Genomic DNA, 19,214 nt, shown 5'->3' with positions numbered 1-19,214 from the left:
TACCCCCCCTCCACGCTCCCGCCGGCCGACGAGGAGGGTGGGCTGCCCAATCACAGGGGGAGCCACCGGGTGATTGACGGCGGCCACGCGCCCGGCCGGCCAATGGCAGCGGCTCCTCTGCGAGTTGGGGCGGGATTACCTGCCCCAAGGTGTGCGGCGGGCGGGGGAGGTGCTGAGGGGAGGGATGAGGGGGGTGGCGGTGAGGGAGCTGTGAGGGAAGGGGTATGGGGAGTGGGACAAAAAAGGAGGATTTGGGGCGCTGGTGGGGGGGACTGAAGCGGGCCGGGGCAGTCGTGAGGAGGTTGGGGGGAGGCAGTCAAGGGGGGAGGTGTTGGGGGGCGGCTGTGGGGCGGTCGCGGCCTTGGGGCAAGGAGGGGGGAGGCGGCCTTGAAAGAGAGCGGATGGGGGCGGGGGGTCAGGAGAGCTGGCGAGGAGGAGGAAGTGTGGGGCTTTTCTTTCTGTCTCTCTCTCTCTCTCTCTCTTTTTTTTTTTTTTTTTTTGAGGGTTTTTTTAATACCTACTTTGGTGCGATCTCAGTCAGGCACTCCTGATTGGCCCAGGCCGGCCGCGCTCGCTGTGTGCCGCAGGAAACCCTGTGCATTTCTTCTCGGCGGTGGCGGCGGCAGCACCAGCCCCGGCCCCAACCAGCAGCAGCCGCGTCCCCGCACGAATCAGAGCGGCATCTATTTTCAGGTGGCTGGAAACAATGAGCGGTTTGTCCTCCGGACAAAGCTGACCGCTGAGAAAACCCTGCTGCTGGGACCCGGGGCGGGGGGGGGGGTGAGAGGGGGGGAATTCGGAGGAGCTGCTGTTCCGTGTATACTGCAGTACTGCTCGCTCTGAAATGCTAGGAAAGTGTTATTTCCTTCGTGTTTCTGGGCAGCCGGAGCTCGGGCTTTTTGTAATCAGATTACAGAAGCACCTGCTAATGTTAAAAAAACATACAGTTAGGTTTCATCACTGAATCCTGACTGCAGTCATGTTCCTGGCTTGGATCAATGAGCAAAAAGGCCCTGGCATCAAGCTTATTTATTGAGGACCTTTGTCTGCTTGTAAGCAGAAAACAAAAACAACGCTCCATTGCACGTTTTCAGGGCTGGGGTATGAGGCAGCAATACTTCATACCAGGTTACGTCTAGCATGAACCTTCAATACTAAAGGTGTGAGCCATACCTTACCGTTTTCATCCATAGTTCTGTTCTAAGTAAGGGTGTTACATTTTGATTTTCTTCTCCTCCTTGCAATATACCCCAGTAGATGTCCTTTTTAGATGCTGTTATACCTGTTCACATTAGAAGTTGCTGAAAGACCTCATGTTGAAGATGCACATATTGAAAAAGCAGGCCTGTTGCATTAGGCTCCTGTGTTGGGTGCCATACACTGGTGAGGGGTCCCTTTTGTGAGAGTATTTGCATGTGATTTATGGTGAAACTAGCAAAAGACCTGCAGTACAACCTAGACTTAAATTGAGGTGGGTGGGTAGTTCTTCCCTAGGCTTTTTTCTGATGTATTTAATCAAGGAATGCTTAAATTTGGGCCAAAGTCTTAACTGACTTTGGAAGTAATGACAAGAATTGAGTAGGGACATGTTTGGTTTGTTTTTTTTTTTCTTTTTTAAGCATGTAGTTCTAAAACAAGTCAGATAAAACGCCTGTGTAATAGTAGACCTTCAGTCCTACAAAGATGTTTCTCCGGACAACTTGTTCTGGTCCTGTCTTTCTGTTGTGGCTGTTAGCCTGGTGGCAGCGCATGCTGGGTGGCTGGGAGAGAAAATCAAGGTGGGCGCTGTTTGATGATGAGGACCTCCCTGCACAGTGCCACAGCAGACCTCCATCTCCAGTGTCATGTAACAGATACCTGGGGCAGCTGTGCTTTTTAGTCTTAATGTGGGTAATTTGTCTGCTGTTGTTCCATACTTGCTCTTCATAGATCGGTTTCGTTATGAAAGAGGGGTGCAGAAGTAAGACATCCTGGGGAGGAGGGGAAGGGATGATGTAAGGGCATGAGAACAGGGTTGGGGCTGTTTCATGTTGTATACTTATAAGGGAAAATGAGTTGTAAGTGGCCTATTGGCTTAGGCTGTTTCAAGAGGTCTTGTTGCATTTTTGGAAACACTGCAGTGGGTTGAGAAGGTATCTAACCAGTTAAAGGAATCTCAGCAAGGACAGGAACTCCTTCACCAGCAGAGTAAGGGAGATCTCTCTCGCTTGTTTCTGTCTCATGGGAAAGACGTGCTTGCTCTGGGAAAGGCACTGACCGAGAACTGTGACTGCTTTTTGAAAGGTTTCGTTCCCCAAAAGACAAAACAGCATAGCCCAGTGAGGCATCAACACAGTGGCAGTGGTACTTTGAGGAGGCTAGAGGCAGGAGCTGTGCACCAAGATGCACTGACAAGTGCATGGCTTATGGTGATACCAGCCTGCCTTAGCATAGGGCTCCATGGACCCTGCCTGCTCTACCAGCACAGGCACTGGGGGCTGCCTGCCGGTGATCAGCAGTGCAAATGTCACGGTTTGGGAACCCCTGCTGTATGTAAATCCCATGCTGCTGCTTGTGTAGGGGAAAGGGAGTCTGTTTTTCCAGTCCTGTGCTGCTCCCCGACTCGACAGCCTTGCTCCTCACGTGCCTGTGACCTTAAGCATCACCCCAACCGTTTTCAGCGCTGCGGTTTCCCTCAGAGAGGGCTTGCAGCAGGGTCCTCCTGCGGCAGTGATGTGGCTGTCATCTCAGTGCCTGAACTGAGGGGAAGCTCCCTGTTTTGGGGAAGGCGGGAGGGAATTTTGGTGCTTCTTTTTGCAAAGCTCTTTTTCCATCAGTCCTGCCCTTTTGATGGGACAGGGACGTGGGGCAGAGGTGAGGAAGTCGTGCTTTGTGGCTTATTGCTACACTGACAGTAACCTTCTCATGGCTTACTGCTCCACTAATGCACGCCCTCACACCATGTTACGGCCAGCTGCTGTGATAGTGTACTAGTAAGCAAGGTTAAAGGCTTCTCAGAGTGAGACTTGCCCCCAGGGTTTCAGTGTAGTACAAGGTTGTTATGAAGAAAGAAATGAACACTGTGGTTTGCTACAGTATTGTGGAGATGGAGGGCTTTTTATTAGCTTTGCTGCTTTTCAACACTGAATAAGCTTTTTTTCCTAGCGTTAGTGCTGTAAATAAGCTAGACTAAAAGCTCAAGCTGGATGTTTGGATGAACCATTTCTAAAGGTGAATCCCCCTCCCTCTCTTAAGGTAAAAGGCATTTGCAAGTAACCTGAAACTCTCCCCCCCACCCCTAGAAAATCTGTCCCCCAGCCATGGGGGAGCCCAAGAAATTTAAGCTGGGCTGTAGCTGGTGGTGACTGCTTTGGCTCCAGTCTAAAACATCAGCGTGAATTGCAGCCAACAAAGCGTCTGCCCAGAGAAGGACTGCTTCAAAACCCAGCATGGTCAATATAAAAAGTCGCCCACAGACTCCCCTTTGTGCATGAGACCCTGCATCAGCAGAAACCAAAGATCGATACATCCACCTCACTGACTTTTGAGCATTTGAGATGGTGACTGCTTGCTTACTTTATATGCCTCAGCTATTTGAACTCCCCCTCCCGTCCTCCAAGCTACTGACTCATTTCCTCCTCTAAAACCTTCCTTTTTTAGCCTTTCGCTCTGAAGTATTTGGTGGCTGTTTTGAGCTGCCTGCTCCATGCCTTACTTAGGCAAACTCCTACATGATAGCCTTGCAAGCCTTGCTTTTGTACCATGGAAATCGTTTTTTTTTTCCCAATACTCTGAGCTCTGAGGGGCAGTTTTAGCTCCTGACTGTGCTCTTAGGCAAACTGTTTCTTTGTTTTTGGAAATCAGGGAGGCAGACAATCGGCAAAGCAGCTGGTGAGCTGAGACTGCTGCTGCTTATGCTAATTGCTGTTGTCTCCCTGTTAGCCCCCGCTTTCCCCATCTGTCTGCATCCACCTGCTGTCTTTTCATACCCTTTTCCTCTGATCTCGCAGTTCGAGCAAGGATAGCAGAGACTCCTTTTCGGCTGGACAACCGCCTCGCAACCACAGAGCACCAGGCTGGCAGGATCAGGCTCTGACTTTAGGTGCTGTCTCCTGCAGCAAAGAAGCAGGTGGTGTCCCCTTGTGCGAGGCCTGACATGGTCGTGGCCCTGAGCTTTGGTCGTGGCTGACGGATGCTACTGTAACCACACTAGCTGAGTGTGCCTGAAATGTAGTCCATTTTTCTCAGGGCTTATGGAATATTGGCTCTGTGCTCTTGGCGTCGCAAGGCTCAGCAAAGATAATTTTAGACAGGAACAGAAAGTCTCTGTAAACCTTACAGTCATAGCTGTTTCACTGGCAGAAACAAAGCCATGAGAAGCCCATTGCTGTGCGTTGCTGAAACATTCTGCTTGGTAGATGCACTGGAGTAAAAACTTTAAGGGAAATTTTGGGGGAGGAGGAGAACGTAAAGGTGCTTTCCTGAAACTGCTCTGATGCTCCATTCCTTTTCTGAGGAGACGGTGTGGCACAGCAGGCAGCGGGCAGGAAGCGAAAGCCCTGAGTCTGTTCCAGACCCCTGCCCTGGCCTGTGGGGTGAGGCTGGGCACGCTGTTTTTCCCCTTTACCTTAGTTTCCCATTTGCGAAGTGCTAACGTTGTTACCACCTTTTCTGTAACACAATTTGAGATTTAGTGGTGATTAGAGATGGATGTTTCTTATAAATACGTGCTATTTTTACAGCAATGAAAAGGCTGTCCTAAATTGGTAAGGATGAATGCCAGAACTCATATTCTTTTTAATTTGCTCTCAACTTCCACAGTTGCTGCAGGTTGCAGTCCTTTTAATTTCTGTACGGTAAAAACTCTGCAGGCTATGAACAACTGGACCAAAATCTGACCCTGCTTGCTGCTGTAAAACCTGGCTAATTTTATCAGACTCATCAGAACCATTCTGTATTGAATGCAATGGAGAAGGCAGCCTATTACCCCTGGGGCATTTTCACCACGCAAAGGAAGAAGGAGGAAATAACTCAAAAAGGCATCTCAGGAATGGAACAGCCCCATATTAATTTAAATATGCAAGAATGTCATCAAGCTGCTCTCCTACCTGGCATGTTTAATTTTTTTTCCTTTTTTTCTTTTTTTCTTTGCTTTTGTTGCCACTCAAGTGCCTGTCTGAAGTACTTTGTGTGATGAGAATGAAACGCATCCTGCCCCAGAATCAGCTTAAGGACTAGCCACTACTCAACTCTTGCTTAAATCCTCAAAATAGGCAAGGAGCAAAACTTACAATGATGTGTTGATTTCCCTGCGTACGCGTGAATTGGATCTTAAACCCCCTCGGTCTGACAAGGGAAGCTCATATTGAGCACACTGACGCCTTCAGCTCCTCAGAACCAGCGTGTAAAGCTTTAAGCAGCAGCTCTGGCTGTGTTACCCGTATGCTTTGCAGCGTTTCATGTGGTTACAATCCTGAGCTGTTGCTGTAAGACGGGTCTGTGTGTGCAACCCCTTTTATAGAGGGGGAGGGCTGAGCTGAGAGAGGCTGTGTGACTCTCCCAGCCTCGGGCAGGAAATCTGTGGTAAGTCTGATGAAGTCTTCGCTGCCTTTACAGGGTTACACCCTAACCTTTAGGCCATCTCTTCTCTGTGCATGTAAAATGATAATGCTGCTACATTGAATGTGGCAGGGCTGCATGATTTTCTTAGAGAATAAGCACTCGTGGCTCATGTGGGCTTTGTTCCAGGTGTGGAGGTGGTTGCTGCTGAGATGTATCTGCAATGCCATTAATGATTTTTTATTTCCTTACGAAATTAACCCCACTCCTCTCACACTGCGACCCAGACAGAAGGTTATTGTAGCAGGTTGGTTTTGTTTTTTTTTTCTGTCTGGTAGGGTTTGCGCTTAGCTGCATCAGAGTAACAAAGAAACCTCTTGGCGGTGCATTGCTTCTGCAGGAGGACTCTTTCTCCTGGCTTGGGAACTGCAGGCCTGTTTGTGTTCGTTGGGGCTGTGACCACTTGTTGAACCTGTCTAGGTTTAGCTCTCAGGAATGGGGGGAGCTTGGCTCTTGTACCTGGGGTAGTTAAAATTGGGGGTTCATTATAAGGCAGGCTTCTGAGGGTAAGATTAGATGGTGTGTGAATTAGCCCTACCACATGCATCACCAATCGTGCAAGATGCTGTACAGGCATAGACTGGAAAATCCCCACCCTAATCTGCTTACTGTCTAACCATGAGATAAGAAACGCATGGGGTAATGAAAAAGGCAGCAACGAGACCATATTAGTCAGCATGACGGGTGCTCATCAACAGCAGCCTGATAGCTGGGAAGGATTTGCTAGAAGGTAGAGAAAGGCCCTTCAAAAGGCCTTTCAGAATGTCCAAAGATTACGAAGTAGCGCTGAATGTGATTTCCAGGAATGCGGTGGTATTTGAGGGGGGTGCTCTGAGAATTCAGGGTGGTTACTGGCAGCCTGACTTGCAGGCAGGTATAGAGAGGTAAGCGCTCATTTCCAAAGCACAGCCCTGGCCACTGTGACGAGAAGCCAGAGAGCTGTGAGAGCTGGTTGTGCCAGCGGCATTATGGGTGGGTGCTAGGGAGAGCAAGCACACCAGGTTGTGCTCTCTTATTTTTTTGCTTTCCAATGTATCAGTTAGTCTAAACCAGGGTGTTGCTTTCCTGGTGAATCTGCCTCACACAAGACTCCTATTGCTTCTGCCCCTTGGACTGTGCGAGGTGAGGTGCAGGAGTAGGAGGATATTGCAGAGGGACAAACTGGAAAAGAGGAGGGTCTCGCTGGGTTTCCTGCAAGTGTGCGGGTAGACAGCACACGGAATCACGGAATTTCAGAGTTGGAAGGGACCTCTAGAGATCATCTAGTCCAACTCCCCTGCTAAAGCAGGATTGCCTAGAGCACGTTACTCCGGACTGTATCCAGGTGGGTCTTGAAAGTCTCCAGAGAAGGGGACTCCACAACCTCCCTGGGCAGCCTGTTCCAGTGCTCTGTCACCCTCACCGTAAAGAAGTTTTTTCTCATATTTGATTGGAACTTCCTATGTTACAGCTTGTGCCCGTTACCCCTCGTCCTGTTACTGGGAACCACTGAAAATGGGAAGCACACAGCCATGGATGGGAACATCTGACAGTATCCTTGACCTCTCTCCTATCTGCATTGTGTGTGTGATCACAGCAGGATGTGGTCTTTATGTGTAAATCAAGAACGGGGTCAAGAGTGGCTTGATAGCTATAGCTCTACTAGCCATCAGGGCTGATAACAGGGCCACAGTGAGCTATATATTTCTGTTGCGGTTGATCTTGTCCAAGGAAGTGGCTGTAGGGATGTCTCCACTGACAAATAAGGTAGTGTGAGTGGACCAGCCCTTTCCCACTGCCCTCTTTAGATCTTTTTGGTGCTTGGATCTGTGATGGTCGCCCATGCTTGGTATACTGGCTCTCCTCTGGCACACTGGCTGGGGAAAGGCTAGCTGGTCTGGTGGGATGAACCAGCTTGGTGGGCCCATCTCTTCCTAGTCTTCAGCAGCCAATGTTGTCTTTCTGAGCCATAGCATTGCCCGAGTAGCACAGCTCAGATCTCTTGATGGGTAGTCACACAACAAGCTGTACGGGGGTGCTGTCAAGCAGCATGACTTGCAGCTGCATTTCTGAAGGAGGCCAGGAAGCACGGGTTGCCAGTCGATAGTGTATGGGCTGAATCTGGCCTGCCAGAGCAACTTTTTCTTTGTGCAGGCTACCCTACAATCCTTCCCCAGGGCTCTGACACTTCAGCTGGTTCAAAAAGACTTGAATGTAACCAAAACACAACTCCCGGACAGTGCTTCCCCCGTCAGATCCCTCATCACAGAAGTCTTTCTCCCAACATACGATGCTTTACTCAAAAAGGTACTTCTGACCTTTGCTCCAGCTGTAGGGGCCTCGCCTGTGGGCAGGCAGTTGATTTACCCTCCTCTCTTGGTTCTTGAGTCTCTCTGTCCCAGATTCAAAATCAATCTCACCCTGGTTCAGGGTGGAGGTGGCCCTGCGGCCGTGAGATGTCCTGCTGGGGAGGCCGGGCCCTGGGGCAAAGCAAGGCTGGTGTTTCCCAGCAGTTTTGAGGACAGTGCCCATCACGGGCTGGTGGAGTGGGAGAGCAGAGGGCGGCTGTCCCCTGCTAGGCCAGCTGCCTGCTGGTGACTGAAGGCAGGGCACCATCTGGTGGCATGAAAAGAATTTGTCTGCACGTCTGTTGGAGAGCAGTCCTGGCTTTCTCATCCAGATACAAACTAGTAGTTTCCAACTTTTTTTTTCTCTCCTTTTTTTTTCTTTTCTTTTTTTTTTCCTCCCTGCAGAGGGAATTGCCCAAGGACAGGCTCTGCTAGGGCCTGAGATGCGACAGCTCTGCTCCCATTAGAGGTGTCCTAGGTTAGATCAGAGGTCTGTCTAAGCCTAGTATCCTCTTCCTGACAGCAGATGCCTGGGGAAGGATGGACAAAGGCAGTAAGCTGTCAGCAGGAGATCAGCTAGATGGTCTGCCGGCCTCCAGTGTGCAGGCAGGAATGTCATGAGTTTGACATTGTACCTCTATTTTGAATAACCTTCTGTGGATTTCATCCTTCCTGATTTTGAGTCATCACCATTTGAACCCATGAAGGTTCCTAGTGTTCACTGCACCTTGTGGAGGGGCAGCTGCGCAGGAGGCTTCTGCCCTGGGCCAGGAGGTGGGAACAGCTGTCCGGGGTTGCATGGGCATCGTTCATCTCATGCTGGGGCTTGTGGCTCAGAGCACCTGCCAGAAAGGATTGGTGGCATGTCACTACTGTCTCTCTTTTCCAGGTCCATTGGAGGGACCAGATATGCCAGATGTGTCCAGACTGTGGATCTGTTAACCTTCAAGCAGAGAGGAGCACTGGCACACCGCTGAGAACCACGTGTCAAGGTGAGCATTAAGGAGTGAGCCTTGTATGTGAGCTGTCTGTATGAAATGGGGTGGCTTGGCTCCTCTGGATCCCCTGAGACCCCAACTGTTTGAGGGCTACTGGAGCATGACTAAGAAGGAAGTGCTAAAAATCAGGTAGAGAACAGTGGAGGTCTGTTGTTTTGTGAAAATCATGGCAGTCAAAGCTCTTTCTCATCCAAATCCTGGGTTTTTTTTGCTGGATCTTGCTTCTGTTTCGGGGTCTTCTGAAACCTAGATGTTGAGGATTGAGGTGTTTCTCCCCTCGGCTGGCAGGTTAGACATGTGCGGGCATTTCTGCAAGCAGACCAGTTTCATGCACTTCCCTTTTATTTTACTGTTGGCTTCCCATAGAATCACAGAATTATTTTGGTTGGAAAAGACCATAAAGACCATTTAGGTTGAAAAAGGGCCATGAAGATGGTCAGAGGGGTGGAGCACTTCTCCTGTGAAGACAAACTGAGAGAGTTGGGGTTGTTCAGCCCGGAGAAGAGAAGGGTCCAGGGAGACCTTATAGCAGTCTTCCAGTACTTAAAGGGGGCCTACAGGAAAGATACGGAGGGACTCTTTTATCAGGGAGTGTAATGATAGGATGAGGGGTAATGGTTTTAAACTGCAAGAGGGTAGATTTAGGTTAGATATCAGGAAGAAATTCTTTACTGTGAGGGTGGTGAGACACTGGAACAGGTTGCCCAGGGAAGCTGTGGATGCCCCATCCCTGGAGGGGTTCAAGGCCAGGCTGGATGGGGCTTTGGGCAGCCTGGTCTAGTGGGAGGTGTCCCTGCCCAGGGCAGGGGGGTTGGAACTACATGATCTTTAAGGTCCCTTCCAACTCTAACCATTCTATGATTCTGTAAGACCTTTAAGATCATCGAGTCCAACTGTTAACACTGCCAAGTCCACCACCAAACTACGTCCCTAAGTGCCAGGTCTACATGTCTTTTAAATAACTGCAGGGATGGTGACTCAACCACTTCCCTGGGCAGCCCGTTACAATGCTTGATAACCTTTTTAGTGTAGAAATTTGTCCTAATATCTATTCTAAACCTCCCCTGGTGCAACTTGAAGCCATTTCCTTTTGTCCTATCTCTTGTTACTTGGGAGAAGAGTCTGACGCCCGCCTTGCAACAACATCCTTTCAGGTAGTTGTAGAGAGCGATAAGGTCTCCCCTGAGAGATGTCCCATGAGACATCCCATCAGCTTTCCTGTTCTCTCACTAGCGTCTCGGATTCCCGGAACAATGCTGTCCCCTGTTTTCTTTGGACTGGAGCCACAGTAGCCCCTAGAAAACACTCATCTGGCTGGTTGCTGTTGCTTTTGTCATGTAACCAAATGCAGGTACCTCCTGGCCTGTGAACGTGTGTCCCAGCACTAGCTTGCCGGCCTGGGGTGGAGAAAGGGCTGCAGAACTGTAAGGAGCAGGCTGCGAGCCAAGAGTTGTGCCAGGCTCTGAAACAGGTACTCCTGCACTAAAAGTCATCTTGTCCAGTGTTTAGGTCTGACTGCTCTCAGTGCTCTCGGAGAGGGCAGCATAGGACTGGTTTTCAGTTATGCCTTTGTGCCTTCCACGTAAGAAGGGAAAAGCAGTGGGGCCACTGAAAGTCCATCTTTGCAAATTCACATTTTGCCACCAGAGAGCTCCCATCCTTCACACCAGTCCAAGGGTGAGGAAATAATGGCCAATATGGCAAAAAAGTCCCTCAGTCTCTACCACATCCCAGCTTTCATTGTAAGAGCTAGACTCTCTGATGCTTGCTCTGCCTTTTTTAAAAAAATAATATTCTTTTAGTGCTTGGGAGAGTTTTGCCCCTTCATTGCAGGCTTCGTGTGAAAGGGGGAATGTTGAGGCTAGGCATATTAAGCTGGCTAATGCGAGAAAACACAGTGAGCAGGTGAAAATCTGGTGGCAGCGATACACTTTTCCTCTCGCTGGTGGTTCTGACAGTCTTGCTGATGGAATAGCAGAGCTTGAGAGGGTCTGCCTGAAGCACTAGCCTTGCTGCTAGTAGCCCTACAGAAGAATGTGGCACTTCTGCTTGCATCTGTGACTTACGGTTCTAGTGTTGGCACATGCAGTAGGTTTAGCTTTGTACTAATTTCAGTTTGTAATCACTAGTGATATCACTTTTCCTGTTTAATTACAGGGTTGAAGCATTAATTCCCCCGAATAATGTAATTCTGGCTTTTTCCATCCACTCTCCTTCCTTCTAATGCCTGGCTCCTTTCCTTGCTCTTACCTGGCGCTTTCACAAATGTATATTCCATCCTCCCACATTTCTGCTTTGCTGAGGAGACAAGTCTTCCCCACTTGGAGGAAAAGATGGGTAATTGGTTTAGTTCATTGAATATGTGAAACTGGTAACTGAAAAATTAGTCTTGGATGAGCAGTCTGAACGCTACAATGAGTTTGGAAAAATGAGTGTGCTCCCTTTTTTGGGGCCTCATGTGATGTCTTGCCTTCCTTCTGTCCCATGCTGAAAGCCTGAGGAAGCCCTGGCTCACCTGAAGCCTGTGAGATGTCAGCCAAGGAGCAGTTCTTCCCTTTGTGGCCACCCCTGTGGCATTTTAGCAGAGATTATCCTAGCCTTGGGAGACAGGCCTGTTTTGCAATGTTAGCCCTTCTCTGGTCACGACCAGCTCTGGCTGCACTGGGCAGTAGCAGCACACAAGATTGCCCCAAGCTAGGCATAGAAGCTTGTGGCAGTCCTAAGTACGGATCGTTCATGCATGTCCCTGTTTGCAACAAAAGACTGCAGCAGCTCCAGGTAGTTTGCAAGAGGCCCCCCGGGGCATTGATTTTGTTTTTGAGAGTGCTGGGTTAGGCAGAATTGCCAAAATAAGCCAGAAGCAAACCTGCAGAACTGAACAGCCGGCTCAGAGATCTCATCTGCAAAACACTGTCTCCCTCCTGCTGAGCTCCCTGCTCTGGGTGCAGAGCCTGATTCTCACTCCAGCATGCAGGGATTTTAAAGAGGGTATGAATTAATGCTGGTGCCATGTGAAGTGTCCTGACTTTCTCCTGAGCAGCGAGAAGTATCTTTAGCATGAATGAGAATTGGCTCCAATGCTGCAGCTGCTGTAAAGCGAGCTCCACTTTTAACTGAAATAGGTTGCATTTTGACTCGCGTTTTTGCTATCCAGATTTGCACTAGAAACTTACATCTAAAGAATGTATATCTTCAGCGATCATCAGAACAGCTGCTTAGCCCAGAGGAATCCTGCTTTTCTAACAGAGCTGCAACACAACTGTGTCAGCACCAAAACCCTGGATGGAGATCTGCATCCTGGAAGGCTGTCTGACCGCTTCAAAGCAGTGAGACACTTGCAGTTGTAAACCTGGTGCAGGTCAGGGGAAATATTTCAAAAGTTAGGATGAGTTTGGGGGCATATATATTGGAAGATCAGTGTGTGCTAGTGTGCATCTGTGTGTGAATATCCACAGGCAAAAAAGAGCCAGGGCTCTTCCAGAGTGGGAGAACTTGCTTCATCACTTATTTACATGCTCCGACACTTGCATTTTCATGAGGCGTAGATATTTCATGTATTTGCCAGAACAAACATAGCACAGGACTCTTCTAAGCTGTTGATGAAATCATTGAGGGCTCCATGTCTACTTGTGATTTTCCACTTCCTTGAGTTTACTTTGAGATGTGAACAAAAAATCTGGCACTCACAGGCACCATGTGGATTTGTGATAGTCTTGGGAGCACTGCTTCTCCATAAAACAATGTCTTGATCACATCCAAGCACAGATGTTGTTTGTTTGTCTGTGACAGGTGTAGCATCAATGGTATTTGCTTGTTGAGCCGTCCAAGTCAGGCTTTAATGGGAATTCTTTAAAAAAGTTACAAATAGTTCATTTCAGTACACTGGTTCAGTAAACACTGCAATGAGCTCTTTGGAAGAGAGGCTGAATTATACAAATAAGAGAGTAATGTATGGAGGGGAAACGGACAGCTTTTTTTATGGCATATTGCACTGGTTACCAAGCCTTATGGTTTTGTCAGCCATCTAAGGATGTTGTATGTATTTTATTTTTTTTCTTAAAATGCCAGCTGCTGGAATGAAGATATTGCATAAGAGTCTCCATTTTCTCATTTTAAAAAAAGTAAGTTTCTAACCCTCGTGGTTGCTTAGAAAAACATGAAAGCATGAGCTGAATGTTCCAGATAGGATGTTGAAATCAAGACCAAACACAATGGAAAATTTGGTTCATAGCTTTAAAATCCAGATGGCAAATAAACAGCCTTAGATTGACTTAGAAATTCTGCAGTTTGGAAATGAATCAATATCTGACTTCTGGGACCTGAGTGCTGGCATGAGGGCACATATGATTTTGGAATCAGACTGTAGTCTCCTTTTGGTTAGGCAACACTGATTTTTACAAAAGGTAAATATTTATTTAAAATAAAACTTTTTTTTTTCAATATTTCTCTGGTGAGAACACCTCTGTTTCAAAACTTTATTGAGCATTCCTTGAGTCTCATTTTGCCTCTTTTATTTTTTGTTTCTCAACTAATTTTGTTTTGTTCTGAGTTGAGAATTTCATCCTGAATCTCTTTTGGTTCATGCTTCTTTCCCTTTTGACTTTTAGTGTTTCTGTCTGGAGATTTCCTTTTGGTTTAGTTTTGATGTTGACCTCAAATTTGGTGTTTCCTTCCTTTGCTCATTTTGTCTTTTTCATCCTGTTCTTTGCTTTTCAGCTTCGTTTTGAGCTGGTGCTGGAAAATTCCACCTTGGGTGGTGGGTGATGTTGCACCTGGATATTGCCTTTTATCAGCTGATTGTGTGATCTTTCTGAGTGGCTCAGTGCAGCCACTCAACGTCACATTTGAGCTCATCTTCTTGTGACTAGGGAAGTTGTTGGCTTGTTTTATTTTTTCCAGAGGAGATGACTGAATTTTTAGTGAAAGACATGCACAATGCAGGAATTCATGGAGAGGGAGTTTCAGTTCTCCAAGCAGATCTGCCCCTGAGGGTCTGCAGTGGCAAACTTTGTGGCCACTTCAGTGCTGGTGAAGCAGTTGGGTGGTGTGAGAGAAGTTGGAGGATGAAAAACAGAGATCCTTCTCTCTCCTATCGCCTATTGTGTGACATAGTAGTGATGATTGTGTATCTTCATTCATGCTGCAGCCTTAAGACCAGGTTGTTCTTGCACTCCACTCCTGGAGCTAACAGGCAAATTCAAGATCAGATGCTGGCTTGGCCCAAACTGTGGTGCTTTCTGAAAGTTGGAAGATGGAGGTCTAAACACACTTGCTGTGGGCCTAGGATCTTGCTCTTAGGAGCTGGCTGGATTGGGCACAGCCCCACCCACAGCAGATAGCCTGAGCTTAATCCTTCCAGCATGAATATTTAGAGCTCAAGTTATCAGCCAGCAATGAGAACAGAAACCCTGTTGTATCCCAGGCCTAAACCCTGTTGTATCCCAGGCCTTAACCCTGTCCTTTGTCTTGCAGAAGAGTTCCCAGTTCTGACCTGACTCCAGGTTTATGTCATGAACTGTATTTCCTATTTGCAGAACGAAAATAAAGCCCTGGTTATTGGAGTCCCAAGGAACAGCAGCAGGATGAGTATGACTTACACGGGAAGCTCATGGCAGGAGTATGCATTGGGGAAGTCCTGATCCAGGGAAGGTGAGGAACCAGCACATAGCACTGTCCAAGGCTGACAGCTCATCTGAAGAGGATCCTGAGGTACGTGTGACGTCTATGGGTGCATGAATGGAAGAAAGGGATGGTGGTGTGAAGTTACTATATCTCTGCATAGCCCAGCTGCAGATTAAATAATTTCTTCGGAGCCAGTACAGCTAGCAGCCCTTTTCCAGAGAACCGTCATCCTGCTCTAAACTTGTACTGGACTGTTTTGGAAAGAGTATGGTTTCTCTTCTAGATTGTGGGAGGCAGGTTGCTTCCCGTGTGTCTGTATTTAGGGGAGAAACCAACCAGGGGTGGGCATTAGTGGTATTGAACTCTGCAACAACCCTTGCAGACTGCCATCTTTTAGCCTCTCCTGCACTCAGGCTCCCAGCGTTTAGGACCATGTCGTCCTTGGGGAAATTTCACCTAGGTGAAACGATGTTTTTAGACCAGGACTATCCAGTGTTTAGGATGAGGCAAAGTACTATTCCTGGTGTGATTTTTCTTTTCCAGATGTCTTTAGTTATTTTATTAAGGTTAGAAATCCACAGAATAAGATCTGCAGCTCTGAGCATCATATATATGAGGTAGAAGTGTCTTAACCGTAGACAGGCTTGCTAGAGCTTATTTGTCAGAGTCCTTGTCTTCAGACCTTAAGCGTTTGTATTTATCATCCGGTAGTTTATCCTGTAGTAGACCCATGGCTGTCCAGGGCTTTGATGCCATATGGATAATTAGAAGTCACGCTTTTATATTTCATCACATTCAGGCCTTTCGCAGTATTATTAACCTCAGATGGCCCCATATGTACTGGGTGCAAGGCAAGGGCTGATCCTTGCATTAAGCAACGTATACAACAGGCTGCCAGAAGGTAAGGGCATTTTAAACCAAGAAAGAGAGGTGCCTCCAAGGTTTAGCTGCCGTAGGCTGGACCCTGAGTAACCTGATCAAGCTGGATCTGCTTTGAGCATTTAGCTGGACTTGATGACTTCCAGAAATCTCTTCCAACCTATATTGCTCTCTGATAAATTCATCCTCATTATATTGCAAGGGAGGACTTGCTAGAGACCACGTAGGAAATCTGTAACAGAACCAGTGCATCTGGTAACACACCCTGCATCCTGCCACTGAGTGAGGCTGCAGCATGCCCTAAGGTAGGCTGAGCTATCCCAGCTCTAATGAATAAAAGCAAGAGTGGCATACCTGGGAAGAGAGTGAAGTGGGGAGAGGCATTGCTTTGAGCCACACATCAGTTCACGCCTCATAGCACAGACTGACTTATCTGTGTTTGCCACCCTTTAATAAGTGGTGCGTACGCAAATTTCAGAGGAAGCTGTTGGATGGCATATAGTGATTAGAAGCACTTGAGCAGGCGGAGAGAGAGAGAGAGAAAGTTAGAGGTGGCACGGCCAGGTCTATGAAGATACCGTGGCACTGCTGGTCTCCAGAGCAACTGGTTACCCACTTCTCAAAACACTCATTTCTGAACTGCTACTTAAAATTCCTCAGTGAGGACTTTGCAGGAAGCGTGACCTTAGAATGGGGCTGGTGGGAGTTGGCATGCTTGCTGGAGCAAGACGCAGTAGCAGAATGAGTGAAAAATCCCATTTTTTATTTTTATTTACAGGCTTTCTCAGGCTCTCCTGAAACGCTAAAGCATGTGGGAGTTTGACCATCAGAGCCCAAATCCGTGAGCTGTGGTAGACCTGAGAGAAGTGGTTTCTGACATATCTGATGCCTTCAGTGCTTATTTCTCCTTCCTTTTCCTTGCCCAGCTGGGATGTTTTTGCAAGGTGTCTGTGATGTTTCTCAGCAGTGTTTTTGATATTTGCCAGTAATGCCTGTGCCTGGTTGCTGGGCTTGTTTGGGAGCAGCTTGCTGGAATACTCTTATCTGGGAAATGTCTCCTGTGAGATGTTTGTTCTCTGTGAGGAGTTTTGGTTTTTTTCCTTTTTTTTTTTTAAAAAAACAGGCCTGTTGTGTGAGAGCATGCAGAAAATCTGTTTGTTGGCCATGTTCTGTAGTATCTGTCATAAAAAGACAATATCTGTAAAATTGTCTGGTCCTGTAAATATTCTTGCTGATAAACTTGAGAGTATCAACAGAGAGAGCAAAGCGCTGTCGTGTGGTATAGTAAGAAACTTTTTTAGCGTTGGCATACAAGGGATCTACTAAACTGTCTAGTTTCTTGTTAGAATATGGGTAGGACGGAACAGATAAAATTCAACTCTTAGATGTCAGAGGTGGAAGAGACCCTGAGTGTCCATTTTGTCCATTTCCCTGCCTACACGCAGGGTTAACCTAAGCAAAGCTTCGTAATAGCCGTTTGTCTGTCCGGTGGCATGGAGTCCATCCCCTCTCCTGGCAAACTGCTCCACATCTGAACAGGATGAACTAGATGTATCTATTCCTGTGGTGTTTGTAGGGAATCTGGATCTGTTGTTTCGTTGCATGCTGGAAGGCATGAATTCATTCCAGAATAAACTGAGCATGCATCTGGTTTATTTGTGTGCATGTTTGTGCTTCAAACCCTTGCTTGAGTGGTTGCTCATGGTGCTGCCCTCTTCTCTCTGCATTCCCAGAATTTTTCAGTTTGCGAGCAATTGTTCTTTGGGGCTCTACATCTCTGTCCTAATGAGCTGGGGGAAAGTTTGTCTGACCTGGGAATCAATAAGAGCTGCAGAATATTCTTGGAGAGTTACTGAATGGTTTGGCAGGGTGTTTTTACTGCAAAGATGCTCAGGTAAAAAGTCATGATTCCCAGTGTAACACTGTGAAAATTTACATTTATGTCCTCATTCCTTGTCTGGGTTGTTTTTGTAAGCCCTAGTTTTTGCAGGTTTTGTGCTGTGCAAAAGGAGGGAAGGTTAGTCCTCTCATTCCTAAGGCTAGGAGATGCCTTCCTAGCCTTAGGCCTACAAAATACACACATGGCTAAGGCATTGCCATGTTCTTCACGATGTCTCCACCATCGTTCCTTCACCTGTCCCCTGCCCCCTCCTCTGCTATCTATACCAGCCCCTTTTCAGTTTGTTAAGCTTAGAGATAGCCGATGTACTCCGTTTGCAGTGTGTCCTGGGCCTAAGAGATGAGTCCTAACTGGTAGGCTTACTTACTGATGTGCATTGGAAGTTCCGGGCTTTTGGAGCTGGGTGCTGACTTTGTCCTAGGGACAGCAGGTGAGGATTAACTTTGACACTGCAACATCAGGAGGCTGATGATCTCGAAGACTGCAGTTTTGGGTTGCTATAGACCTGGAGACTGCATGTCACCTGCTGCAAAGAGTTGGTGCACAGGCCCTGTGACCCTGGGCAGACGCAGAATGTAGTAGAGGGAGGTGAAGCCAGGGTTTCCTGTCCTCTGCTACATGAGATGTAAAGCAATGTAAAGCATTCCAGGGTGTTTCTGTTGTCCTTTGGTATGCATCAGTGGATATGAAGATTGTTCTGAATCTTCTGAAGTCTGAGGAGCCTGAGAAAAACAGGCAGATGGTTTGATTTGTAGCAGGAAAATAAAAAAAAGTGGGGAAAACATAACTTAGAAATCTGTTTCCACCCCTTGTCTCCAATAAAACTCTTTGGGGTACTATGCAGAAGGTGTAGGTTTGGAAGGAAAGGAATCTACCTTTGCATGCATCCTGGGATGCCTGTGAACTTGAGAGCTGAAATGGGTGGAGCCACGTAGGAACACAGGAACAGTGCTGAACTTTGGGCCAGGACATGTGGCAGGCCAGATGGGAAGGAAGCTTGGAAAGAGCAGATGGCTCCCTAGCTTTTATATCTCCCGGTAGCCCCCAATGCACATGTATTTTTGCAGATATATCCCTGAAGCATCCAGAAGAGTCAAGGAGATACTCCCCAGATACAGACTCTGCTTCCTTTTTCAGCTCTGTCTCAGACACTGGCTGGATGTGACCTGTTGGCATCTGTGGAACTTTCAGGCTAGACCTCTGCCTTTGGCAAAGTGCATATGGCAAATGGATGATAAAAGCTTACTATTTAAGGGTATGCATGGAGGGTGGTGGTGGAGAAGACTCTGCTTTTATAAACCAGGGCCTTTGATTAAACAGGCAGTGAGTTCTTGCAATGGAAATTAGTTGAGTAGTGCTCTGTCATCCACGCTGGTTTACTTGCTGTGGGACATACTGTTGAAGCATCTTCATGCCTGGACTTCTGCCACAGAATAATCATGTGGGTTTTATGTTTCCTTGTTTTCCCACAGGTGTCAAGGCGACACTCGGAAAACATTGGCCTTAGTACAGATGCGGACAGGACTGTGGTTGTGGGGGTTTGCAAGCAATGTGATCTCACCCATGGCCCTAGATGCCGTGACAGAACCTGGCATCTCCCTGCTCTACCTCCCCTTCTGTGCCTGGCTCATCTTGACTCCTCTGTACTTGGCACTGGGGATGTTGTGTTGCAAACATACCTTGCTGGAGAACATTTCTGCACTTCCTCGCAGTCATGCCCCAAGTCAAGGTGTGGCTGGTTACCAGACCAGCTCCATGTTTGTTCCTGTAGATCCATTGCTGCCTTCTGGCATTGCTTCACATCACACTCTTCGCTGTGGGCTTGCAGCTCCACATAAATAACAAGCCTCCCTGGGACTGTCTGTCAGGTGGCCTTGCTCAGCCTGATCC

At 47.6% G+C, this 19,214-nt stretch overlaps 1 long non-coding RNA gene across 1 annotated transcript; it reads left to right on the top strand.

The window, feature by feature from the left end:
• The first annotated feature begins 19 nt into the window (after positions 1 to 19).
• LOC134512582 (uncharacterized) lies at positions 20 to 18,783 on the top strand. The gene is made up of 5 exons (XR_010070168.1): positions 20 to 149; positions 538 to 693; positions 8,815 to 8,917; positions 14,458 to 14,632; positions 16,203 to 18,783. It is a non-coding gene; the product is annotated as an uncharacterized LOC134512582 (long non-coding RNA).
• Positions 18,784 to 19,214: the final 431 nt, after the last annotated feature.

The sequence above is a fragment of the Chroicocephalus ridibundus genome, chromosome 3 (genome assembly GCF_963924245.1).
Source record: "Chroicocephalus ridibundus chromosome 3, bChrRid1.1, whole genome shotgun sequence".
In the NCBI taxonomy this organism is placed as follows: Eukaryota; Metazoa; Chordata; class Aves; order Charadriiformes; family Laridae; genus Chroicocephalus; species Chroicocephalus ridibundus.
The sequence above is the reverse complement of the archived record's forward strand: the minus strand, read 5'-3'. Positions and strand labels throughout refer to the sequence as shown.